Here is a 26,861-nt window from a genome sequence, read left to right on the forward strand (position 1 = left end):
TGAAGCAAAGACTTTGTAGGTAACTGGCAGTTCATGCAATGAAGACAAAATATAATACAGAAACTGCCATTAAAAAATTAATTTATCAGAACAAACTTAGAGTGCTACATTTACTGCATATCCTTCTGGCAGAAAAGTTATTCTTACTTTTAGTTTGGGGATATAATAATGGAAGTTATTACTAATTTATTGTGTCTTGGAGCCACATTCATCAGTGTTCCTGTTGTTAATTCAGAGGATGATCATACCTGGTAGCTTACAGCACACTTTTGCCAGCAGCTATGCATGATAGATAGCATTCACTATGACTTGGCTGTCCTACCAAGTAAGTTACTGAAAACGAATCTCTCACATGCTTTATCGTAGCCAGGAAGTCACTTTATAACTTCTAAGCTGTCAGTTGGTAAACCCCATGAAAACTTAAAATAAGGTGGTTTACTTGTCCTGTATGTACATCAAGGGAAATGCATGATCTTACGGAATGTCTTTTCAGATGGTCAAAACACACAGTCAAAAATCAGCCACTCTTGCTGGATTATTTGAAGAGTAGAAGTGTTATACAGATAGATTCCAAAAACTGAGCAGAACATCTGTAGCCAAAGTATGAAAGGAAGTTAGCAATCAATATAAACATGTTTTACTGCCTTGTTTTAGGATACAGTTCAAGATTTGAGTGCATTAAATATTTTAAATTATTATTTAAAGATCTTTGAGATTTTGGCAATTTCGTTTTCACTTTCACCCAGAGCAACAGGACTCAGTAAGGAGAAGAGAACATAACACAGAATTACACTAGAAAGGACTCACAATTGTTAACCCAGCTAGTCAAAGTCAGGAAACTTATTTATGTATGTGCATTATATAGATATACACATAAGAGTAAAGTAGCATGTGAAGATGTTTCCATAGAAGACTACATTTATACGTATAAATGTGCAAATGTGCAAATTGTATTTTCCTTTACAAAAGTACTCCAGTTGACAGTTGTTCTGGGTGCCCTGAAGACACTTAAAACCTAAGTGAAGGCAACAGTACAATGTAAAATCAACTCCAAGCTGCAAAACAAGGGATATATTCATGAATTAGTTTTGTATGTCTCAGACCTCTGAGTGAACTCTACAAGTGTTGTATTATTTAATGATGCTACTGGAAATCAACTTGATATTTCACATGAACTGTACCATGAGAATATATTCATTCCAGGACCAAAGTTGATTACGTTCTTATTCCTTTGATCTTTGCATTTAACTAATGTAGAAAGTTTAACATAAGAATTCTGTTTTCCAGTTGTTTTATAAAAAGAGAAAGAGTTGGAGGCAGAAGGTGTATGTACACTGTTATAATAATAAGCATGTGTATGTGTGTGAGTGTGGATATGTGTGCATAAATCTACGTGTATGTAGATAACGGATGTTTATTGTCATCACCTATTTAAGAGTCTATGGATAACGGTCAGACTTAACTACTAATCTTTGATCTGTTTTTTCCCTCATTGACACCAAGTGCACAGCCCTCATCGCCTTCTGGGGGACCTGTGGTAGGCTAATCCTAAAGGCTTGTGAAATACAGACTTCCTAATGGTTCAAATGGGACTCTGTGCACTAATTAACATTTTATTTTATGGCAGCCCTTTCTTCTGTCCTATGCCTGCATGCTCCCTTAGTGGAGTGAACAGATGTAGTCACACATCTTATGCTTGGCAGAAGACAGATGTCACTCTTTAGAATAAATGTACTTAGTCAACATCAACATCTGTCTGTATGGCTGCCTTCCATGAATGGGGTATGATAATGTCATCTGGAGAGATTTCTGAATTAGTCATTGCAGGACTTTGCTTACTTCTCTGTTGTCCAGGCAACAACTTTTTCCTACCTTTTCTTTGATCTTCATATTCTTTATTTAAGTTTGAAATGTGTAAATTATTTCAGTTTCTAGCTGCTAAAATATTTTTTTCAGAAAGTATAATGCAGGATCATTCTGTGAGGGAGTAGTACTAGAAGCTAAAATTTGTCCTATTATAATAACTGAATTTTCTGATTTATAAAACTCAATTACTTGAAAAAAGACTCAATATTTTGCCTTCAACATCTCAACCTTTGATGGTGGTATCTTCCTTAATTATAGTACACCAGAGTCACTACATTCACTTTTAGAGTGACCTGAGAAGGTGCTATACACTTCTCATGATAACTAATTGGCTAGTTTTGTCAGTATAGATGCATATTCAGGAAAACAGTGTGGGGGCTTTGTGTGACTCAAGGACATCGGTCCGTTTCAAATGTTTCAGATATATTTACTGAAGCTTTTGCATGATTATTTCAAGTATTGTATGCATTAATAATGGGTCTATGTCATTACTGGGCTTTGTTTTTTCCTTAACATTTAAAAAAGGGGTAGGCATTGGAGGAAACCCTTCTCATGGCCCTGTGCCCTGGGACACACAATTTTTTTTGTTGTACCTTTAACTTCTTTCAGCAGTCTTCTGCACACTCAGACATCTAATCTGTGCTGCATTCTGTCAACATTCTCTTTTATTTTCTATGTTATGTATGCATATATATGCATGCCAGCACATCTCTCTCCTCTCAAACAACCACACCCCCACACACTTCTAATTCTTATCTTAACCTTTCCAGTGAACCAAAGGCACTTTTTCACTGAAAACTTTCAGAATGCATGTGTAATAAACAGGGAGAAAATAACAAGAAAGGAGACTAAGATAATCTGGTTTCTTCACAGAACAAGTCTACTAGGTGTTATTGCAAATTAAAATTCTCACGTAACATTTCCCATGTGTGCCTCAGGGAGCAGTCCCCATAGGGTCAGTGCAACTGAGTTGCACTCAGTTTCTGTGCACATTAAAACTTTGTTATCTGATAATCCTGTCAACATATATGTCAGAGTGACAGCTCTGACAGTATCCTTATGATGTTGGCACCTGAACACTTGGAAGTAGAGTGAGACCATCAACTTATTTCATGTAGGCCACAAAGTAACTTTCAGAATAGTAGACTTTTAACTAACAGTCATGCAAAAGAAAGACAGTAATGAGATTTCACATGAGATCAGGGCCTATACCTGCCTCTGTTAGATCATTAAATTGCCTTTTCCACCTGCTTTTTGGAAAGAAACTAATTAACATTCTTTTTTCTTACATGGCTTCAGTCTGATACTAAGAAGCTCAAAATTTCCATTGATGACTGAAATTAAATAATCAGTCTCTTATAAAATAGGATATGATTAATTAATAAACTTTGAAGAAAATAATTCATTTTCACTTTCAGAAAGCATTTTACTGGTAGATATTATGAAGGCAAAGGACATGATGATACGTGCAATAAAATGCTGTTAAATTCCACTTCCTCATTTATCTTTTCCCTTCTCTTTTGTTCTCTTTGTAAATTCCTCAAAGACCATTTAATTTAATTAAAGTTGAGAAAAGTACCTACTTCAAATAGGCTAGAGGTGCCTCCTCTGCCACTGGGAAATACCAGTGTGCAACCAGTTTCAGTTGCCACCTTTCACTTTCAGAAAAAGTAGGAATGGCATCTGCATGGAAGTTGGAAAAAACCCGCATTTATATTTCTGTGTAACTCAGGTCTATGTGTTATACTTGAGACAAATGTGTGTGAATGTACACACGTGTGTAGATAGTATAGATAATTTCTACCATATATGATCCTTTCCTTGTATTAAAAATAGACCCGTGGTGTTTGACCTGTACTGTTACGCTTGTTGGCAAACCTAGCAAAAGAAATTGGCTTGTCTCTCTTAAGAAAAAAAATAAAACTTGTTTCCTCCCACACTAGAAATGGTCCCCTTGACTTCAAAATTGATGCAGTAGGTAGTGCTGCAGTATATTTTTGTACCAATTCTGTCACTCAGTAACATTTAGGCCTGTCGGTAGAGTACCATGTACAAATGCTAAATATGATGGATTTGTTTTCAAAACGTTTTTCAAAATAAGGAAAAGGTAGAGTGTGCTCTTCACGGAAGCTTCCCTGTGAATTTTAACATGCTATGATGTAAATGTAATAAGCTTCTATGCCAAGAGGCTAAATAGAGACTGATATCGTCAGTATAGGTTATTTGCACTAAACAGTCAAATTTTTAAATTCATTATAACTACAAAGATAGACAGAAAAATGTGAATTGTGTGTGTATTTAATACATTCTACTATTCAACTTGTGGCTTAGGAATCACTACAGGACATTTTTTCAGTTGATCTGTTTCCACATGAGATAAGTAGGTCTAATACTCTTCAGGTTTTATTAGATGTATTTCTTACAGCATCTCTAACATTAGGAGTAATTAAGGTTTTTTGATCTGGACTGTTACCTAATCATGTGACACTGTCCCACATAATGTTCTTGTCTCTAAAGTGGAAAGACATAGATTTGACAGATGGATCACTCAGTGGATAAGGAATTGGCTAGATTGTCACACGCAAAGAGTTGCAGTCACCAATTCAGTGTCCACACGGAGACTAGTGATGAGTGGCCTTCTTCAGGGGTCAGTATTGGGACTGTCACTGTTTAACATCTTTATCAGCAACACGGACAGTGAGATCGAGTGCACCCTCAGCAAGTTTGCCAATGACACCAAGCTGTGTGGTCCGGTTGACACGCTGGAGGGAAGGGATGCCATCCAGAGGGACCTTGACAGGCTGGAGAGGTGGGCCCATATGGACCACATGAAGTTCAGCAAGGCCAAGTGCAAGGTCCTGCACATGGGTTGGGGCAATCCCAAGCACAAATACAGACCAGGCAGAGAATAGATTGAGAGCAGCCCTGAGGAGAAGGACTTGGGGGTGTTGATAGACAAGAAGCTCATCATGACCCAGTAATATGCGCTTGCAGCCCTGAAAACCAACTGTATCCTGGGCGGCATCAAAAAAAAAAGCATGACCAGCAGGTCAAAGGAGGGGATTCTCCCTCTCTCTCTGCTCTTGTGAGACCCCACCTGCAGTACTGCATCCAGCTCTGGGGTCCCCAACATAGGAAGGACATGGAGCTGTTGGACTGAGTCCAGAGGAGGGCCATGAAGATGCTCAGAGGGCTGGAGCACCTGTCCTGTGAAGACAGGCTGAGAGAGTTGGGGTTGTTCAGCCTGGAGAAGAGAAGGCTCCAGGACAACCTTCTAGCAGCCTTCCAGTACCTAAAGGGGCCTACAGGAAAGCTGGAGAGGGACGGTTTACAAGGGCATGTAGCAATAGGGCAAGGGGTAATGGCTTTAAGCTGAAGGAGGGTAGATTTAGATTAGGTATGAGGAACAAGTTCTTCTCGATGAGAGTTTTGAGGCACTGGAACAGATTGCCCAGAGAAGTTGTGGCTGCCCCACCCCTGGCAGTGTTCAAGGTCAGGTTGGATGGGGCTTTGGGCAACCTGGTCTAGTGGAGGGTGTCTGTGCCCGTAGCAGGGGGGTTGGAACTAGATTATCTTTGAGGTCACTTCCAACCCAAACCATTCTATGATGGCTCTATGATTCAATCAAAATTTTAAGGATAAAAAAATCACTGGATAAAGTTGCAGAAAGATATTAGCAGGTGCAAAGGATTGCAAACATTTGAATTGCTGCTTATGTTTTCAACTTCTGGAACTGCTCTGATGTTCAGTGTATATGCAATTACTTCTGACACTGAAGAGAGAAACTGCCCTTCATGAATTTTAATCCAGTAGCCTTTTGGATTCTCCTCAGCAGCTTTTTCCTGTCTCTTGTTGTTAAAGCAATGCAGACATATTTGAGAAGTAGTTTTCATAATACATTTTAAAAGAATGTACGGCTTGAAAAGTTTACTGGAAAATTCAATCTACATTTTGAAAGCTAAACAACAGTTGAAAAAACGTTGTAAATTGTACATGACATAAAAATGTCTCACTTCTGACGGTAACTCATTGATCCACCATTGATTAATTTAAGTGAAAGTATTGTAATTAATAAAAATTCAGAATAAACCAGATTTTCAACATGTTTTATGCCTATGGCTGAAGTCCTGGCTAGTAGAAAAGGGCTTAGTGCTGTGGGTAAGATACTGTGGCTTATGTGACTACTCGTAGTCAAGCAAACAATGTCACACACTCTACCGCTAAGTTCACCCGCTGAAAGCAGCAATGTCTAAGATTTGAGTTTTTATCTCACTGTTCAGATCAAAAAGGATTACAGAGAAATCCTCTAATCACCTGTGAAGGTAAATAGCTGCTCTGAGAAAAGCACTATGATCACTGCGTTGTGCAAAAAATACGTGGTCAGATAACCAAGACAATCAAAAATACTTTTATTTCAGGAAACAGAGAAGAAAACATTCAGATATGTACTTTGAAGTGTTCAGCAGTCCAGAGGACATCTTTTATTTATTGAGATATATATATATATATATATAGCTGCATCACAGTGAAGCTCACAATGTAAAATAAAAACTTTGATATATTTGTTAGTGTAGAGGTGGTTGTGGGTAGTTTAGTGAGCTTACCATTCTGTTCATTACCAACTCATCAGAAAATATTTTCCTGGGAGTTAGCACTGTATGCTTCATTTTTTGCGAAGTACATCATAGTGCTGTTTCCCATCTCTGCAGGCAAGAGTGCACAGGTCGTGGCTGCTCGCGCAACCCCTCCCCTACCTCATCCTGCTAAAGAGGTATGTGTCTCATTTCTGGAAGCTCATAGAGATGTCTCTTAGGCCTTGCTCACTGTAATCCCTCCATCTGTCCTTGGTTAGCATTGGTAGAGAATGCCATAAAGTTGTTTCCAACACATGTGTAACAGGCCTGTCTTCCACTGTTTCAGCACAATTTTGGAAGAGTCAGTTACATCTTCGTAGTCCACATCTGTATTCATCATCTGTGTCTTCAGTGAGAACACAGATACTGTAAGGCTGACATATGTGAGCGTATTTAAAGTGCTGTGAAACACCTGACCACCACCACCATCTTGAAAATTCTTGCCAGAAACCACATTTTTCATGCAAATCTTCAAGCCCTAGAACATGTTCAGTAAAGATGGTATAGTCAGTCTCCTAAAAGCATAAGTTATCAGTGAAGTCGTGAAGTCATCAAGAATATTTCTATTCCTTTTTTCTTAGATTTTTTCCCCCCCTTGGTAGTCATAGTCTGTTGAGTAGATTAGTGTAATTTCAAATTCTAAATAGACTGTTACAATCACCTAATGTCAGGGGCATCGTTTGAAGATACGACATATATGTTGTCAGACATTTGGGCCCTACTCTGATTCTGCATGTAACAAAGATGAAGGTTAAATATAACGAAGTTTATTAAACTAGTTTATTAAACAAGTTCAGCAGACATAGTCCTCTTTTTTTGCAAGTTTTAACGAGCATGTTTTTCCTGCACAAATTCAGGAACAAGCATTTAACTCCCACTGATTTCAAAGCCATGGGAATTAAGCAGGTGCTTAAAGTTAATGAGGTACTTAATTGCTTTGTAGAACCAAGATGGACTGTTGCATTGCAGGTACAATAAGAAATTGTCACTGATTTCCTTTCTGAGTGAGGAGATTTTTAAGGATCAAGATATCAGTTGCAGCCCATCTTTTTACCATTTATGCATAATTTGACGGTTGAAAATTGTAATGTTGTGTTGCAATCTGGGTAGATTTATTTACCAAATCATTAAACCCATTCAAAGTTTATCAAAAGATTTTATAAATTTTCTAAATAGTATGACTGAAACCATGGAGGGCTGAGTAATGCCTAAGCATTTTATACCACCGTTTTAGCAAAATACTGTCCACACCAAATCATACAGACCAAAAAGGTTTACGGATCGTAAGAACAGACTTTCATCTTGACAGATGGGGCATATTGTCTTGAGGGAGTGGACCAGGGAGAAGGAAAAACACTGATGCCTAGAAACATGAGTATACTTTTATTGGAAGGAGGCATTTTTATCACAGAAGATAACTTTACATCTGGAGATGTTACACCGGATTTTAGCTCTCAGTTGCGTTGGCAAAAATCCAGTGTATTTCTGGCCATTGTCATTCTGGGTGAGAGCAGATTCAAGCAACCTTATCAGCTCTTTTGTTAGAGCCAATATGGTCAGATACAAAGCAGGGGGAGTGTTTATTTCTGTCAGAAAATACCGTGGCTGCAGTTGTGGTTGGTCACTGTGTAAACAGCATAGCGCTGAGAAGCAGTACGAAAATTCACCTTGAATCTTTAATATTGCATTTATGCACTAAATCTTACCCTAATGGAAATCATTTACTATACACATATGCTCTTTAATTAGCATGGCCAACATCTGTTACATTTTCCTCATCTTTAAAGCACAGAGTAATATTTTACTCTTGCATGCTAATGTTTGTTATGGCAGCAAAGAATCCACTTCAAGAGGAAAGGCAATTTTTACATTTGTGTCTCAGAGTAACTTTAAACCGTTTATGTATTTCTATTTAGAATAATTCCAGAGGTGTGTCTATTTATCTTCTGCATTAAAATTCAAGAAAAAGGTTTAGCTTTTGGCTTGCCTTCGGGGCTAAGCTGTGCAACAGACATGCTTCTCTGAGATAATTTGTTTTCTAATTGCCATTCGTTTGCTGAAATACAATTAAAGTTATTGCTCTAATATTAACATCAACATCTTGATTGCCTTATCAGAATATGAATATGTATTTTTCTTACTCTGCTTAGAGACATCTTTCACTAACTTTCTCTGAATGTGTAGCTCTTAATTAAAGAGAATTTTTAATTCATCTGAAACTGCACTTTTCCAGCAACTGTTGCCAGTTTGTTGGAGGGTCACACCTTACATTCTTGTCCAGGCTGACATCACATACTGTCATTACATCAGGGCACGTGTTAAAGCTTGAATACCTGCATCTTGGAATCAGCTCATGCAAATCATTTGATCTTTGTGTAATTGCCAAAATTAAGTTTGAAAGCAGGCAAATCTAAGTCAAACACAGATTTCATTAAGAGCTGGACCATGGCAAGCAGCTGTGTGAAAGCACTGACCAGCCAGTTTATCTAAAGTACACCAAATGAAAAGGGGCACTCGGGCCATGAGATGAGAAAGATATTACTCAGTTACTTGGAAATAATGAGGGAGTGTTACTTAGCAGTACAGCTGTGTGTTCCCCTTTGTTTGTGGTTTAGAGAACTATTTATTTGGTTCAGAATAACAGAATTACCAAAAGAAAATGAGCACGGTCTTACTTTTAAAATAGTATTTATAAACTTCTTTACTTTGGCTTTCTTTTTAATGCTACTTTACAAAGATGTTTAATGAACAGGATTCTTTCAATCAGTAAAAGCAGGAGAATATTCCAAAATAGTTACATAAATGAACAGGCCACTTGGGACGGCAAAAAACAGAGATATAGTGAAGAAGCAGTTCCATTTGCTGATGAAATTGTTCTTTTTACTCTAAGAGATTCTTTAAAAATCTTTTTTTCTCATTTAGTAATTTTCCTTTTATGATAGTGTATCTATTTCCCATACCTCATTAGTTTCTGAGCACATATGAATATCCCACTGAGTTACATAGAAAATTATTTTTTTTAATATGATAGAAATGCAAAATTGAATCCTGGTTTTAAAAAAATAATAATGAAATTGACATTTATGCTCTAGTGAGTTGTTCTCTAAAATGAATTCAGTGTATAATAATCAGCAAAAATTAATTTGTAATTTATATCATGTAGGGGGTAATTGTTCCATGTTACAGAACTTTGTATTTTAAAACTGAAATAGCAGCCTTTATTGACCTTTCAACAGACCTCAGGTAGCAGGGATCAAGTGTGTGTTTGTTTTCTCTGGAGGAAAACATTTTTACATATTATCACAGGTTTTTGAAAAATAACAAGATCTTTGCTTTCCAGTCCTTTTGTTAGCCTAAGTACAATCCATGGGTGTTCTGCATTGCCTATTTCATGTCATGATGGAGAGGCATCTGGCTTTTTAGCCCCAATCATTAATTTCTTCTGTCTTTGAGCATATTGCTATGAACTATCTAGTAGCTATTATCTGGACAGTCATTCATGTCAGAGCTGAAGATAATTATGAGGTTGTGGTTCCACAACACATAATAAATGCTAATGTGAGAAGCCTGCCATAGATTGGGGGGGGGTGTTGGGGGTGTGTGGGTGGAATCTGTAAATGTCTGAGGAAGTGAAAAAATGAAGAAAAAAAGAAATTGCTAGCGTTCATTATACTAAATGTGTGTCTGTAAAGGAGGACAAACAACTGACTGGGACCAGCTATTTGTTTTTCCCCAGATAGGAATTTACACGTTGATTTCAAACCTACATGTAGATTTGAATTTAGTTTTGCGCTAAAGTCTTTCATACGTTCATGAGATATTCATCCAGACCAGATCAAACTCACTCTTCAGATTAGTGTCCAGAAATTCTTAATCTCTCTGTTAAATATACTAACACACTTCTATATGGTGTTTTATTTATGAATAGATAATCATAAGAATTAATACAAGTTCCATAACTGTATCCATGATTTTGCTTTTTGGTGAAGGGTGACTTCAAGTGACAGAAGAATCAGCCTGCACATTAATAGTGTGGCCTGGATTTGGATTTCTAAACTCTGAATTTTGAGACTTAATAATAATATGAGCCTATCATAGTAGGCTTCAGCTGTGCTTTTATAAAAACAAGTTCATTTAGCAGTAGCTGCTGGCTTCAAAAAAACCTATGCTGATAGTCCTTGGAGAGATTTTTCAATTAAAAAAATATCAAAAATGCTAGAAATACTCTGCTGTGATGAAACTCCTAGGATCACTACATCTCCTTATTAGTGCAGCAGTTGTGGAGGTTTTTTTGTATGAGTCCCTCTATGCTAAAATGTATAATACTTATTTCGAAGGTTACAGAGAAGTAACAAGCCTTGTGGAGCAGTCAAGCTCTTTCATGTTTCAAGAAACTAGTGTTTCCTATTGCTATGCTATCTCATGTTCAGAATTGCCTAAAGTGCCTTTTTAGTACGTAGATACTGCATAAAAATCAACTTGCCTCATTGATGTCAATGAGCAGTTCCAAGGTCAAATGTTATTCAGCTGTAAAATTATCTATTAAATTTTTTTACTAGGGGAAACCATCTGAGTATTGAAGGACAAGATAATAGTCCATTTACAGAATAGAAAAGAATGCATTTTGTTTGTTCAGCACATCATAACAATAGGGATGTGCTTTGCTTCTCAACTTTTATTTATAGCATTACAAACCTTAGGATGATCACCAGTTGTGAACAACATATAGTTAGAAACTGAGGACTGCAGAAATGTAGTTCTAGATATATCACAAGTGTATACAGAACAATTAGACCTGTGAAAAAGGAGGAAAGCTTAAGATTTCTTGAAAATTGCCTAAAACAAGAAATAAAATTGACCACCAACAAAAAAAAGCCAATAAAAATAATGTGTGACCAAAAGATAATTTTGGGAGTTGTTTTTTAGAGCATTGGGTAGGTATGTTGGGGAGAGAGAATAAACTAAACTCCGTTGATTCTACGTAGAGATAACTAACATTTTCCAACAGATCCTCTTTTTCAGAGGCATGTCTGAGCTGCTGCATTTTTATTTTTGAAAGTATTTTTTAAAATAGCTTTTGTATTTTGCTTGGGAGGAGAAATAACATTACATTATTTTTTTCAAACTGTTGTAGCAAAAAGCCATTTTTGTTTGAATTTTTTAGTTTTAGTTTTATATTAGAATTTTATTACTAGCAAAATTCAGTCAGTCCTACAAATAAGGCTGTGGTCCTCCATGTATATGAATTCAGGCAGTAAAACCTTAGGCAGAGCATGCTGCCTCTTGAAGCCATGCGCTGATAGTCTGTAAGCGTGTTATGTTAACATGTAAGAAAAGAGTAAGCTAAGTCCTTCTCCTACTTCATAGCTGGGAGCCATAAGAAGACTGTTCAGTTAAGAGAGTGAGACCAAGAGAGCAAAACCCTCCCAGGCAGATCAGCAGGAGGTAAAGATCCTCAAAGTCTAAAAAGTATTTGCCTGTATTGTACTATCCACTTTTTCCAAAGTCATGAATGATATCTTGCTTTCGTCAGGAAAAATGCCTCTCCAGGTTCCTGTACTCCTGCCTTCCCTCACTGAGGGACACGTGGCTTCCCTCAGTCTCTCATTAAATCCCAGTCTTCATCAGAAGATTGTGGTAGTTTAGATTACAACCCTGAGAAATCTTGTTAAATTTGAGGAGTCCTGATTCTGCTGTTAGTGTAGTCAGGCTCTAGCAGAGTCCAGATGATACAAGGTTAAGCATAAATCGCTTCTGCCCCCGCTGCATGCAATGCCGTGGTCAACATCGGGTAATTGTACTCAATATCTCAGAATCAGCTGCTCACAGTGTCATTTCCTAGTGAAAACTTACCAGCTTCCCTCAAATATGAACACTCCCATTTCCATTACTTATTTCATTTAGCCAGTTATTTAGCTAGATTTGCCAAAGAAATTCAATAGCAGTTACTGATATTCTGTGCACACACAGTAATCTCCATCTTTGAGATAATGCGCTGAGATAACCATTTTCATGTGAGCAATTACTTGCTCACCTGGTGATTGTAAAAATGTTTCCAAACAAATTGTAACATATTCCCTTATATTGCATGAGTATTTCCCGTGGGACTACACAGATAACACAGATGTGTCGGGATAACTGGCATTCTTTTATAATGTAGTAAAATAAATTGTGTTTTTATAGGATGGCCTTAATGTACAGTAACACAAAATTCTTTAGAGAGGCATCAACAGTAAACTGAAGTTAAAAGGAAAATTTTACAGACGAGTTGCAAAGAGGTTGTTGAGTTTTAAGGGAATGATGAGGTGTGTGACTGAACTACTAATATGAGTTAGGACAAATGAAAGAGTAACTGATGATTATGAAGCATCATAGCTAAACTGAATGATTTTCATGCCCTTATTTCTGTGATTAAGATTTTATCCATTAGCATACAATTTGTCAGCCTAGACAGACCTAATAGAATAATAGTTACAGCTCTGTATGTTCAGTAAGATGTGGAGAATGGATCATATCATTTATCTAGTTCTTTCTTGACAACAGCTTAACATTTATTACAGTGGTATGCACTGCAGTCTTTCTGTCTTTCACTAAAATTATGACTTCCGTAATTTTATCATAATTGTTCTTATCTCTTTCTCTGAGAAGTAATCAGCAGTACCCAATCAGAGCAGAAGTGAGGTAGGGAGAGAGAACTTTATTAGCATATCTGATTTCTAGCAATAATAAGCCGTTACTTTTTTCCTATGACTTTATCGTGCTTATATCCTTTGAGCAGCATCTCTACAACAACAAACTGCAATTAGTAGTACAGCAGTCTGTAGTAGTAAACTAGTCAGTCTGTAGTACTAAACAGTAGTACAGACAGATAAATAGGCAGTCTGTGCACTCCTGTCCTCAGTATTTCCCTATTAGGTAGTTTTAATCAGTTGTGTACTTTTGTCAGCGTGCTGGCTGAATGTCATTATAACACTGTCTGAAAACTGGAGTTGTAAAACAAGATGATCTACTCTCTGTGTTCCCTGTTGCTGTTGCAAAGCACTGTCTCTCTGCCTCTATATAATTTGAGGCTTTTATGCATAGAAAATCTTCAGTAATTAAAAAGCAAAGTTATTTACAGAATTCTGGTTTAGTAAGAGCTTAAGTAGGCTTTTAATATAGCTGTGTTGTCTACTATATTATGTGCAATGTGTCACCTTAACCAGAGGAAGACATTCTCAAACAGTCTATGTACTGAAAAGCTGATCAGTAATTTTGCTCAGACTGCTAACCCAAAAGAATATCAAATTACAATTTCACAAAGGGAGTACTTCACGGAAATTCTGTTTATGTTTAGTTACATATTTTTCTTACCTGCTTCTAGTAGTGCCTCCTTGGTAACATTAGAGCTCTGGAGTTCCCCAGTTGTCTACAAGATAATAATACTCATTATCAGTGCCATTATCAAGGGCTGTTCTTGCCATTCATACTTATTTTCCCAACTCAGGGAGGAGTTGCATACCACAATAAGGAACAGGTAAGAAATTCCCAAGTAGGTAATACCCAGTTTGAAACAGACTTCTGGGAGAGAGAATGTGATTTACACAGTTGCTTACAAGTGCCAAAATAGGAAAACCAGTCTCAAAACTCAATGGGGTCTTTTAGAGGCTAAGGTAAGCATAGAGAGGAACACCTTATCCACATAAGTTTGTGGGCAGGGTCCTAAGTACAGTGGTGAAAAGGCCAACTTCAGGGCCTCAGGTGGAGACAAACGCTGTGGCTTCTTCTGATCGTGTATCTCTTGCTCCAGTCTCCGAAGATGGCTGTCGATGAAGGCTTTTCATTTGGTGAATTTTTGCAGGGGCCAGTCCAGAACATGGAGCCGTAGATGGTGATTTCCTCCTGTCTAGCTTGGTTTTGGCTACTGGCAAGTTTTGCATGGCCAGGTATCTGTCTGTATTCCAGCCAGGGAACAGAATTTTCCTGTAATTCCTTTGCAGCCTACCAGTTTCATAGTCTTACTGGGCAACAGTAACTGTGTTTCAGCAACAAGTGTAGAATTCATTAGATTTACCCTTGTTACTTCAGAGTCCCTCTGGGTTTTGGTGGGCTATTTTTTTCTTTGTTTGAAACCGTTGCAAGTAGTTTAGGCCTTCAGATGAAGAGTTGTCCTTCATAACTTTCAGTTAATATCTTTACTATTATTATTTGAAGAAAGGAATGTTTTTACAGTTAAATCAATATGCCAGTAAGATCAGAACATAGTGAGGACTGTAATGGCTGCAAAGATTTGGAAGTGGTTTTAATGAACACTCAGCAGGCAAGAAAATATGCTTTTATGTTCACTCCAAACAAAAATATACAAGCTGAGGAGAAAAAAGGCAGGCTGTAGCCAACCTTATTAAATGAGAAGTGGCTGTGAAATTATTTATTTCATCTAAACTAAATAAGGCCAATTATTGGCTCTCCATATGAAACACAAGAGAAGTTTTCAGTGTGCTTATGAAACAAGGATCTAGTTTGATAAAGAATTACATATAGCCAGCTTACAATTAAGTCATGCTTTAAAAAAAAAAGCTATTATTTTCCTCATAGGTAGAGTAATTGCAAGGCATCCCCTTAACCTTATGGGCTGAGATCCTCTTCTACTTATATTTTAGTATATTCATTTCTATAATGCTATATAATTATATTAATTAAAATATAATTTAATTCTATATTAATTATATTATAGTTATTGATATTTACCCAAGCGTAGAACATTTATAAGTGTCTTTACACTGAAAAAAATTTCTCCAGCTTGCATACTGAACCCAGGTCTAGTTCCGGGAGACACTGCTGAAAATGTCCACCATATTCCCAGGAATACATTGTTTAGCTCTGTGAAGAGTCCAAAAACAGTGGAAAAACATCTCTGTGACACTTCTGAAATCCATTTCTGGAATTTCAGGTTTTTTTCTTTCTCGTCCACTTTCCCAGGACCCTCTAAGAGGCTGAGCGTCTCACAGGCTGGTGTGTCAGGAATAGATGTATGCATAATATGCCTTCTTACATTTAACTTTCTGTGAAGTCCCAGGTGATTTAAATGATTTAGTTGGCCTATGCCCAGAAGGAAATGAGATTGAATACATGATGGAGTTTAGTCTGTGGTGGCAGGCAGGTGGCTGTGGAAAGGGGGCACAGGGATGACAAAGTAAGAGAAAGGACTGGGCAGTACCTCAGGCAGAAGTTCAAGCCCTGTAATTTGAAAGGCGATTTCAAGTCCCTGTTCTGCTATACCCTGTGTGTGAACTTTGACAAATCACTTAGTCCCTATGTGCTTCAGCTCTCTGTCTGTAAAATGGATATAATAGCATTTACCTACCCATGGGGTTACTGTGAGGACAGCTTCATTAAAAGGTGCGAGCAACTCGCAAACTGCTACAATAGATGCATATAAGAACAGAAGCACAAAGCTGGGGTCACCTCTGGACTCGGCAAAACAAGCCCACAAACATTTTAGGTGTGGTTTGGGTTTTTTTTCCCCTAGTAAAAAATGTGAAACTTCTGAACACAAATAAACACATGAACATGGAAAAGAAGTTCTTAAACTATAGTCAGAAAAATAATTTCCAGACCAATTTGGAAAGCCTAAACAAACACCATAACATCTGTTTCCTGAGTTACTGATGATGTCTGTCATCAGGCTCATGTCTGCCTTTCAACATCTCCCAAAACTATGTCTCTTTCTGGGTGGTTTCAGAAGTCAGAAAAAAACTGGCTAATTGTCATTCTGGGAAAAAAGTGTACCTTTTAACATAAAGCTTGTATGTGGCATAACTATAAAGCAAATAATAAGGAATTTGTATTATACTGTTCGAATGCTGCTAAGCAAGTGGTAAAATTACTTTTTTCTTATTTATTAGCACTATCAATAACCTTTCCATACCTCCATTTACTATAGCAGAAGAAAGATTTCAAACTACTGTTATTTAAATGGCAGAGACTGAAACTAAGCATTTAACAATGGCAAAATGTTCATTGCTTTCAGTGTTATTGCCTAGAAGTAAGCAGGCACCAAGACTTACTGCTTGTGGTCTGGTATAAACACATTAACTAATCTGTGCTTCTCACTAAAGTTATGTTATTTACACTGATCTTTATAGTATCAGCCTATCACTTCTTCAACATGACTATCTCTGAGGTTGTCTGCAGCAGCCTGACTGCTAATATCTTACCCATAATATTAATTATCTGGAAATATTACTGCACCATTGCTGAAGCCAGACAGAGAGTTCCTTGAAGAGCAAAAAAGGAAAAATGTAACCCTCATCTGAGGAATGTGGGGTAGGGGAAAGGGATCAAGTGCTACCTTCTCTAACAAACAGAGTCTGGTATTTTTAGAGTTCCTTTAACTGGCCAGTTCTGATAAAAAATAATTTGAACTGGGTGGTAAAATCGAATTTATGGCTGGAAAAAGAAGCTGGAGCTTGGAGAGATGCAGGGTCAAAGTCTGTTCTGTTCTTGTTTTTCTGTAGGAATCTGGACAAATCAGTCAGGGCTAAATTCACCAAAGTTCAAACTTTAGATACTCGAAATTCTTAGCTAAAGTCAAAGTCTGGAAGCACCTAACATCCAATGTATCAGAGTTTCTAGCAGTGATGTTCTCTGTGGACCTTTAGATTTTTTAAATGTTTAGTAGGCAGCAGATGGTTGATACATTCTCTGGTATTCATAAGCCAGTCTTTGTGAAATGAAAGCCAAAGCTCAGATCTTTCCTACCAGCTTAGGTCTCAGGCAAAATATATCAGGAGGAGGAATAGAAGGTTGGTTGGGTTTTTTTTAATAGGTCTTATATCTAGCAGTAGAGAGCTTAAAACATTCAGCTGACATAGGAAAAAAATCTCTGGTTCAGTAGATTTGACTCTTTCATCTTCCATCCCTTATGCCACTTTAGGAGAAGTTCTTCTGGTTTGTCTTTTTTGAAGCTACTCTACTCCATACTCCTACTCAACTACTAACACATGAGTAAGGAGGAGGGTGCATTCCCACATTTACTGCTCATAGAAAGGCAAGAATAGAACCTGTTGAAACTTGCTTTTTTCTTTCTTTTTTTTTTTTTTTTTTTTTACAAGCACAGTTAACAACCTGGACACACCTCTAAAAGACTAATTTTGATATGGACCAAAGTCCTGAAAAAGTTGTGAAACACTGCTTTTTTTACTCCACAATGAAAGATGTAATTTCAAAATATGTTCTAGTGTTTTCTTGTGGCTCCTTGTGTCAGATACACAGCCCGATCTGAGTATATTGAATACTGCTAATGTTAGCTGTCAGCTGCTTTATACCTTCTGAGTGCACTGAGCTTGGTGACAGGATAAAAAGATTTTTCTGTAATGGCAAAAGAGAGAATTGCAATCACTGGAAGCTGCAGACTGTTCCTTCAGCAAAAGACTGGATGCTCAGTTTAATTGGTTGTGCTTCACTAGAAAAAATAGTGCACTCATTAAAACATCAAAACTCTAAGTTCCAAGATATCTGCTTTTTTTTTGAATTACAGCAGTGTAGAATATGAGATTTGATAATATTTCACCCTGATTATACTTTTGTAACCACCATTTATAATTTGCAGACAATCTGTGGGAGACAGGGAAGCTCTGGGTATTATTGATTTACACTGTTGAGATCAATGTTATAAGCATATTCGCATTTGTAAAATAGATAGAATAGCTTTATTCTTCTCCCTGAAGTCCTAAATCAATGTGAAGCTTGTTTTCTTCTTTGCTTCTTTTTTCTCTTTATTACAAAAATTGAAAAATCAAAATAAAATATTAAGATATGGATATAGCCTAGTCTGCCACTGCTCAAGCTGTACTGTGAGTAAGGAACACCATACAGATATTTCATTTCAGCAATATATTTAGATATCCTCTGTAGGACAATATCCCAGAGTGTTATGTGACAAATCATAAAATATTACAAAGAAGACAATGACTGCAGTGGGGGGAGGGAGCATTATTTAGGGAAGCAAAGACTTCATTTTGTTTTCAAAAGCATTCTGTTGCACAGTAAATTAAGTATCAGAAGCAAGAGTTTCATATGGCAGCCGCAATACCCTCCAGTGCCCTCACACACCACAGAAGGTGAAGACAAGTGCTTATATAGCATGGACACAAGCCAAGGAGCCATCACGGTAATAAGTGATTCACCATTAATTCTCCCTTTTCAGAATACAACCATTTTAGTATTACAGATATCTTCAGTTTGCTCTTCCTTCTTAGATTTTTTTTATTAGCAGCAACAACAGGCTTTGTTTGTGTGCAGTACTGTGTTCAACTTTAACAAAGCTTTGGTTTGTCTTCCAGGGGCCCCACTCAGGCAACTGTGAGGGTACAGATGTTTACACCCAAGCTGTGTTTGGATAATCATGTTTTCAGTACACTCCGCTAATGAACATTGTTCCCATGTCAGATTTGTTGGCTTCCAAGCACGTCGCCTTCTAAGAGGGTTTTGAGCTTTAATTGGAAGGTCTATTGTGTAATTACAGGTCTGGTTTCATGGTGTAGCATTCTAGCAGTTGTCTTGACTTACTGTGTCCTCACTGCTTTTTATGCTTCTTAGGATTTAGTTGCTCACATTTGAGGAACTCTGAAGGCTATTTGTAATGTTTAGAGAATGAAGAACAAGAAACCAGTTTATCTGCCCAGATTTTTGTTTTTTCTCCAACGTCTTCTGCTCTTCCCTTTTTCCCTGCTTTCTAGCATGCAAGTGGCTACAAAATTGATCTGACCATGTCATATTGGTCTCATTACAAAATAATTTTGTAAAAAAGACTGGCAATAATCACAAATACATGCACACACCTGAGTACATATCTTTACAGCTCTTTGGTCTCTCTTAATGTGCAACAGTTTGGAGAGACTGTAGAATGATTCTTCTCTCTTTTACTAAGGTTGCATTGAAGAGTCCAAAAATTTGTGAGGTTCTTTTTCCCCTTTATTCTAAGTTCATTTAGACCTTAGCAATGAATAACAGATGCCTAAATAATTCTTTGCAATACTGTGTCATTGAACTTTGTCTTGTGTGATGTGCCTTCATTCAGCTTTGCGTAGTCACCCTCCCTGAAACTGTCTTCTCGCCTTGTACATCTTAAGAAACTGCATCGTCTGCAAATTTTATCTCCTCACTGTTCATCGTATTTACCAGTAGCTCTGAGTTCTATAATGACTGTTTGAGAACTCTAATTGTTAAACTTGAAATCTTAAATACTGCAAAGAACTTGCAAAGATCCTCCATACAGGAGTGAATTTCACCAGACTCTCTCTTAGAATATAGATGTTGGGCTCCTTATAATTATTTCCTAAAGCGGTTTCATCTCTGCATCTCTCTGAGAGGCTTACCTGACCGACTGTCATTTTATTTGGAATTCTAGGACAGCTCTCAGCTCACTCTAAAGCTGTGTCAATCTTCAGGTACTGTTATTTCTTGATCCTCTTTTATATGAAACTGATTCTCTTTGATACCTATCTGGCATTTTTTTATATATATAGTTTTATTTTCTTTTGGTGTCATTCCCTGGCAAAAAAATATTTTATGTTCTATATCTCTTTTCCCCACTATGGTCCTCCTCTCAGCCCTTACAAACATTTTTTCTTTTCTTATGCATATTATAAAAACAATCTCATATACAATTTCAGCTTATTCCTTTTTCTTTTACAATTGTTACACTCTTTTAACTTCATTTACTCTTATGTACCACTGTTTGTGAGAGTTTTCGCTCCTTAACCTTTGATTACTTTTTCCAGTTAGACATTTTATTGTGGTATTTGCTGCTGGAGGTCATGCTATGTACTATCCTCTAGGACATAATGTTAATGTCCAGAAAAAAATTTTCTTCTGTATCTTCTTCCTTCATTTCTTTATCCCATTTCCTTTTACCCAACACTTGTCTGACTTTTCTAAAATTCCAGTTCAATGTTCTTACATAGCAGTCTTCCACTTTGAAGATACAACATTAAAATAATGGGGCTATTTTTGAACTAGTGTGGTGGGTTGACCCTGGCTGAGGGCCAGGTGCCCACCAGAGCTGCTCTATCACTCCCCTCCTTCATTAGACAGGGGAGAAAAGGTATAACGGAAAGCTTGTGGGTTGAGATAAGGACAGGGAGAGATCACTCACCAATTATTGTCATGAGCAAACCAGACCGAACTTAGAGAGGGAATTCATCTTATTTATTACTAAACAAAACAGAGTAGAGGAATGAGAAATAAAACCAAATCTTAAAACACCTCCCCCCACCCCTCCCATCTTCCCGGGCTCAACTTCACTCCCAGCTTCAACCTCCGCCCCCCCCAGCGACACAGGGGGACGGGGAGTGGGGGTTACGGTCAGTTCCTCACGCGGTGTTTCTGCCGCTTCTACATCCTCAAGGGGAGGACTCATCGTTCCCCCGCTCCAGCGTGGGGTCCCTCTCACGGGAGACAGTCCTTCACGGCCTTCTCCAACGTGAGTCTCCTCCACGGGGTGCAGACCTTCAGGAGCAAACTGCTCCAGCGTGGGCCCCCCACGGGGTCACAAGTCCTGTCAGCAAACCTGCTCTGGCGTGGGCTCCTCTCTCCACAGATCCACAGGTCCTGCCAGGAGCTTGCTCCAGCGCGGGCTTCCCACGGGGCCACAGCCTCCTTCGGGTGTCTCCACCTGCTCCGGCGTGGGGTCCTCCACGGGCTGCAGGGGGAATCTCTACACCCCCTCATCCTCCCTCCATGGGCTGCAGGGGGACAGCCTGCTTCACCATGGTCTTCACCACGGGCTGCAGGGGAATCTTGCTCCGGCGCCTGGAGCACCTCCTCCCCCTCCTTCTGCACTGACCTTGGTGTCTGCAGATGTTCTGACATCTTCTCACTCCTCTCTCTGGCTGCAAAAGCGCTCTCTAACTGTTTTTTCTCTTTCTTAAATATATTATCACAGAGGCGCTGATTGGCTTGGCCTTGGCCAGCGGCGGGTCAGTCTTGGAGCCAGCTGGCATTGGCTCTATCAGACACAGGGGAAGCTTCTAGCAGCTTCTCACAGAAGCCACCCCTGTAGCCCCCCCCACTACCAAAACCTTGCCACGCAAAACCAACACAACTAGTAACTTCATCAGGTCTGGCTTTCTGCCAAATTTCATTAATTCTCTTTTAGTTTTTCTTTTTTATTACATTGTGTGCAAATTCTACTTACAGTACTATGCCATACTTTAGTGATTCCTTCCTCTTCAGAATTTTTATCAAATGGACTGAAAACTGATCAGTAACTGTACTTTCACATGTGTGTTGTTTGGTTTTGATTAATGTTTGGTCAAATGTCTCTTTCATATCATTGGTTCTTCCTGCCAAATTTTTCATTCATTACCTTTAATTCTGTATTATAGTTGTAGCTCCATAATGCACATAATGCTAGACATTACCTAGTGTACATCTCAAATGTAAACCTTTTCCCTTGCGTCTTACAGTATTCTCATTTAACATCTTAAGATTTGTACAACTCTGTTATCTTCAGAACATACCATCACTGTCTTTATTCCAGGCATGAAGGCTGGAATTTTTGGCTGAAGCACAGTAAGTAATAAGATTTTTTAAGGTCAGTAACAGAAAAAATGCTGAAAAAATTTGACCCAGTATCTTGAAAACTTATTCATACATGTCTAAGTGTCATTCAACTAATGCACATGCCTTCAGCGCATGGTTAGAAGTCCAGTCGTGTAGGATTGAAATCATGAATACTAACTCTGTGCTTTTGTTTTGGTAACTTAAAACTTTCAAGTGGTGATGTCCAGATGAAACTGTATTTCTTATGCCTTGTACAAGGAATGTTTTATCAGCTCTGACTACTGAATCTTGCCTTAAGGTCTTTGATCAAGATGGATTAAAAAAACTAGGAAGGATTCTCTTGAAAATAATTTTTAACAAATGATAAATTTGTACTTGTGTTAACAGCGAGTCTCCGATGGCAGTTCAGCAATCTGGAAGTTAAGATCTTCCAACAAGCCGTTCTAAGTAAGCACCATATTTTGCATTTGGTAAGGGACTGGCTGACATCTCTTCTTGTATGCTGTTGTTGTTCTTCTGGTATGTTTTTGCCACAACTTTAAAAAACATAGGCCAAGATGATAAGCAACATTTGCAGAGTCTTAAGAGATTATACAAGGTATAGGTGTGTATCTGCATGTTCCACACATTGACCCCTAGGGAACCGGAGATTTACTTAACCTCTTGCCTTACATGAAGCTTTCCAAACACAGCTAAGAAAAACAGCAGGTTACTGTGTGAAAGAGACTTATATTTCATTATTATAAAGTCTGTTCAGGAGATTACAAATTCTGAAACAAACCCTCTTCATTTAAAAAAATTCTCTGTGGGAAACTAATAGGGAATAAAGAACACTTTGTGAGAAAGGAAAATAAAGGCAAATTTAAATTTGTCTGTCATCCTAATTAAAAGCACGTTGTGAAATAATCTAGAAAAAGATTACCATTAAAAATATACTTGAAAAGTAAAATGATGTTAATAAGCTGCTGATAAATTAAAAAGAGAATACTACACATCTACCTGCATTTTGTGTTTAGGTGAAATGATGTCCCATTAAGACCATGAGCAAAGCATGCATTCATTTCAAATTCTCAATTTTAATAAATATTTCAGCAGTATAATATTCCTGCTGACTCAGAACAGGAAAAAATACCTTTAATACATTAACTACTCTCAGTGTCATTGACAAATGGATGTAACTTTTCAATGAGTCATAGTTACAGGAATTATGATTCAAAAAGTCAACATTGGCAAGGAATGACAGTAGTTACTAGTTAAATCCTATATTTAAACACAGGAAAAAACCCACCTACCTTGTGTCTTAGACCTAGATGCTTTGGTGTAATGGCTGTTGGAACATGAGCATTTTAGGGGATGATAATTACTACTGCATGCAGAAGACATCTTCCTGTACCCTGCATCTTGTAGAAGACTGCAAGAAAGCATAGTCAGCATTTACCGATACTTGCAAATGAAGTAAGATGAGCTGTTGTCTGTGGTAATCATCTTTTTCAGATGATCACTCACGTAAAGAGGAATTACAGCAGGATCCACCATTCCATATCCTGGACTGAGCACATGTTTGTATCTTGGTGAAGGATCTTGCTGAGGTAGTACTGGAATGATTCCTGTAAATTTTAATAGGGTCAACCCAAAGGACTTTTTGGATTTTGCTTTTTTGTTTGTTTTTTTACTTAGGATCCCCTGGATAGTAGGATGGAGGCCCAAGACAGTCAAGGACTAAAACTGCTACCAAAGAGTGACCAAATAGTCACTCTTGTGACACTTGTCCCCAAAAGGTTTGGGTTTTCTAGCTGTCCATTTTTTTTGCTCTTAATTCCAAGCTTGTTCACAGCATGCCTGGCATGCAAACTTTACTTTCATGGTAGCATATGGGAATTTTATCCTGTCGTAAGTGTACACAATTACCAACAGGTATCAGTTTCAGATGATAATCTGGGTCTAGTAGTTGAGAAGCAGCTTCTTAAACTGCCAGTGTGTTCATCCTCAGGACAGGCTTTGCTTGGACAAAATCTGAGAGCCTCATGCACAGTCAAAGCCATGGTCTTGTTCTGCTCCCTCCTGTTTGCTGCTTTATATGAGTTGTGTTTCAAATGAGGCATGCATTAGAGTGATTTCCATGCAGACGTCACATTTGTCAGAATGAGAGCAAACCGTCTACGCGTGCTCTCTTCACACTCATTGTACTCAGAAGCAAGAGGTGCTTTGGCTTTTTTATTGAGACTGAGTGCTGATGGCAGAGTGCCAGCAAATGGAAAAGAGGCAAATAGCTATTCACTTCATTGTCTCATGGCAGTGGACTCTACTCTCTCCCTGTCCGTTTTGCTCATTATCAAATATACCAGGACAGGAGAATCTGGTTAATCAAAGGAGAAATAGCTGCTGAGGCTACAGTCAATCCAGAGTGATCACTTCTCTTTGTTATTTACAGCTTGAGGAGTCCCTGCTTGTCCTGCCCACATTCTCATTTCATTTGAAACAAGTTTCAAACAGCCACTCTAAGTATCAGGGTATAAAAAGAGGGGGAGAGAGGAAAAAAAGAATGGAGATCTTAGCAGTGACAGAGAAGGTTGAGGAACAGAAAGATAGTAGGTTCTAGGGAGGCAAGTGTTCATGACAGCGGTGAGGAAGTTGAAGGAGAAGAGGTCCATTGGCCATGCAGAGAAGGTAGCACAATGCTGGAGCATTCTTTTGCCTTGCCATTGAAAACAGAGAGAAACAGCAGCCCCAGTGATGTCAAATATCAGTGATTCAAGTGTTGTTGCTATAGTAATGTGCTGGAGGAAACAACCTGATATGCATATTTGAGATTTGCTGTAGGATACAATCTATCAATGTTGACCCATGAAAACATACTGGTTGAAAATCTAGTCTTGCCTAAATCTGTGCATCCACATGGACTATTGTTTCTTGTACGATTGTGTATAGCTTACCCTTTATCCATATTGTCAGAGGAGAGGTAAGAACGTAGGCAGGACACAGGCACAGGCCTTGGGGAAACTCAGTCCTCTTGGTTTTTAGTGCCAGTTACATACATTGTTTTCACTTTGTTCCTCTTTTGTCATCCTCTCCATTGTGCATTCTCACTGCTATCAGCCTGTAATTCTCCAGTCTCTGATTCATTGAGTCTTTCTTAACTTTTGATAGCAATGATGTTCCTCTCTGCTATGGAGTCACTTTTATCGCACCCTTTATCCTAATCAACTCCTCCATTTCTCACAGCCTTTCTCACATTTTCTAAATTTCATTTTTCCTACTGATTGACTCCCTTTTTTCCCTCTAACTAATCTTGTTTCATTTTTTTTCCTTCACTGTGAAGAAAACATTGCCAAAATGTCACCTCTAATCTTGTTTCCCATTTCTAGCATGTAATTTATTAATCCTCTCTCTCCCTTTTTTCCCTTTTATTGAGCAGCCTACATACTAATACAGCTCAAGTTTTATTTTCAGATTGTCAAATAAATAATTTCACAAGTCTTAAGAGTAGGGGGAAAATAAAAAAAGCTTTGAAATAATGATCACCCCTGTCTTTCTGCTGAGCCATTTGCTTTTAGATCTATACAAATCACTTTATTCAGGGATGATATAGCTGTCCTGTATCAATGAAATTAATTACTATTTAGGGTATTTAAGGAGCTAAGGTGAAAAGCCAGCCTTTGATTGATAAAGCAGCACTACCTAAAAACTTCATATTACTGTAACTCTGGACTCTTAAAAATAATATTCTCCCCCCACCCCCCAATCTGTATTGTTGTTGGTTGGATTTGGGTTGGGCTTTTTTTTATTCCCCCTTCTCAGTTTGGCTTTAATAAGTTTTATATTGGTACCTGATAGCCTTTTCTGACGCTTGTGAACACTTTCATTGGATTGCTAGGGAATCTCTTTCCTCGAAAGGAGAGAGAAAACTATCAGTTCTTTTTGAGCAGAGATGAATGACCATAAAATACAAGCACAGTTTGATCTTGGTGCCAGGCCTGCTTTAAAGTGTATTATTATTTTTACTGATAGATTTTTTACCATTGCAGTGTTCAATAGGAAAAGAATCATTACTCCCCAATTTAACTACACTGTCCTCACAGAGCCTAAGACACTGCGTATGCCCTTCTCATTTTTTGGTGTGTTTCTTGTGACTTTTAGTCTTTTTATCAGAGGTGCTAACTTCTCTATAGGATATCAAGAAGTATGTGGAGTAGATGCACTGCGACCTTTTTCAAATTACATAGCCAGTGTATCCCTCTATGACTGCAGGGTAGTTTCTTACACTGCACCAATCTGGTAGCATGAATGCAAGCATTTAGTCAAACATTTAATGTCATTTTCAATAATGAATGTAGGTCCATGCTAAGTTCTTCTAAGCATTACCCATCCCTAAACCTGGTTCCTTGCCTGAGAGCACAATTTTCACCTCCCAAGATAGGTTTCCATGTTCCCAAAAAATGTATGGACTCATACTGCACAAGGAAGGCCTGTTCAGGAGATTGTTTGCAGTTTCTACGCTAGCCTAGTGCTTAATGAGGACACAGGCAGGTAGAACTGCAGCTCTGTGGTCAGAGATGGATGTCATCTTGTGCCCTAGGATTGTCAGTGCTAAATGTTGCCACAGAGTTGGGCTCTCAGTCAAGATTAGCTGCTTTTGTAACCCAGGTTGTGTTAGTTTCCATGGAATAAATGGGTTTAGCAAGCAAATGATGTAAATATGACTCTATCACTGAGACAATGAAGCAGCTACACACATTTAGTATCTGTTACTATCCAGCTTTTGCAGAAGTGTTAATGATGTCACTGATGGGCAGCTGAGCATCTGCACATGCAACA

The 26,861-nt window shown here is 38.1% G+C and overlaps 2 long non-coding RNA genes across 7 annotated transcripts in view; one reads left to right on the forward strand and one right to left on the reverse strand.

Moving 5' to 3' along the window:
* Nucleotides 1-6,627, forward strand: part of LOC142603732 (uncharacterized) — a 30,748-nt gene extending 24,121 nt beyond the window's left edge. The window contains exon 3 of the long non-coding RNA XR_012837623.1: nt 6,576-6,627. This is a non-coding gene — a long non-coding RNA (uncharacterized LOC142603732). The remainder of the gene's footprint in view (nt 1-6,575) is intronic.
* LOC142603731 (uncharacterized) overlaps nt 6,316-26,861 on the reverse strand; it is a 36,425-nt gene continuing 15,879 nt past the window's right edge. For 4 of the 6 annotated variants that reach the window (XR_012837619.1, XR_012837617.1, XR_012837622.1 and 1 more), the window contains 3 exons: nt 23,339-23,457; nt 13,854-13,908; nt 11,156-12,263 (listed from right to left, as the gene is read on the reverse strand). This is a non-coding gene — a long non-coding RNA (uncharacterized LOC142603731). Of the gene's footprint in view, nt 6,847-11,155; nt 12,264-13,853; nt 13,909-23,338; nt 23,458-26,861 lie in introns of those variants that run through there. The other 2 variants (XR_012837620.1, XR_012837621.1) reach the window with 2 other exon arrangements.

Source organism: Balearica regulorum, chromosome 13 (genome assembly GCF_011004875.1).
Source record: "Balearica regulorum gibbericeps isolate bBalReg1 chromosome 13, bBalReg1.pri, whole genome shotgun sequence".
In the NCBI taxonomy this organism is placed as follows: Eukaryota; Metazoa; Chordata; class Aves; order Gruiformes; family Gruidae; genus Balearica; species Balearica regulorum.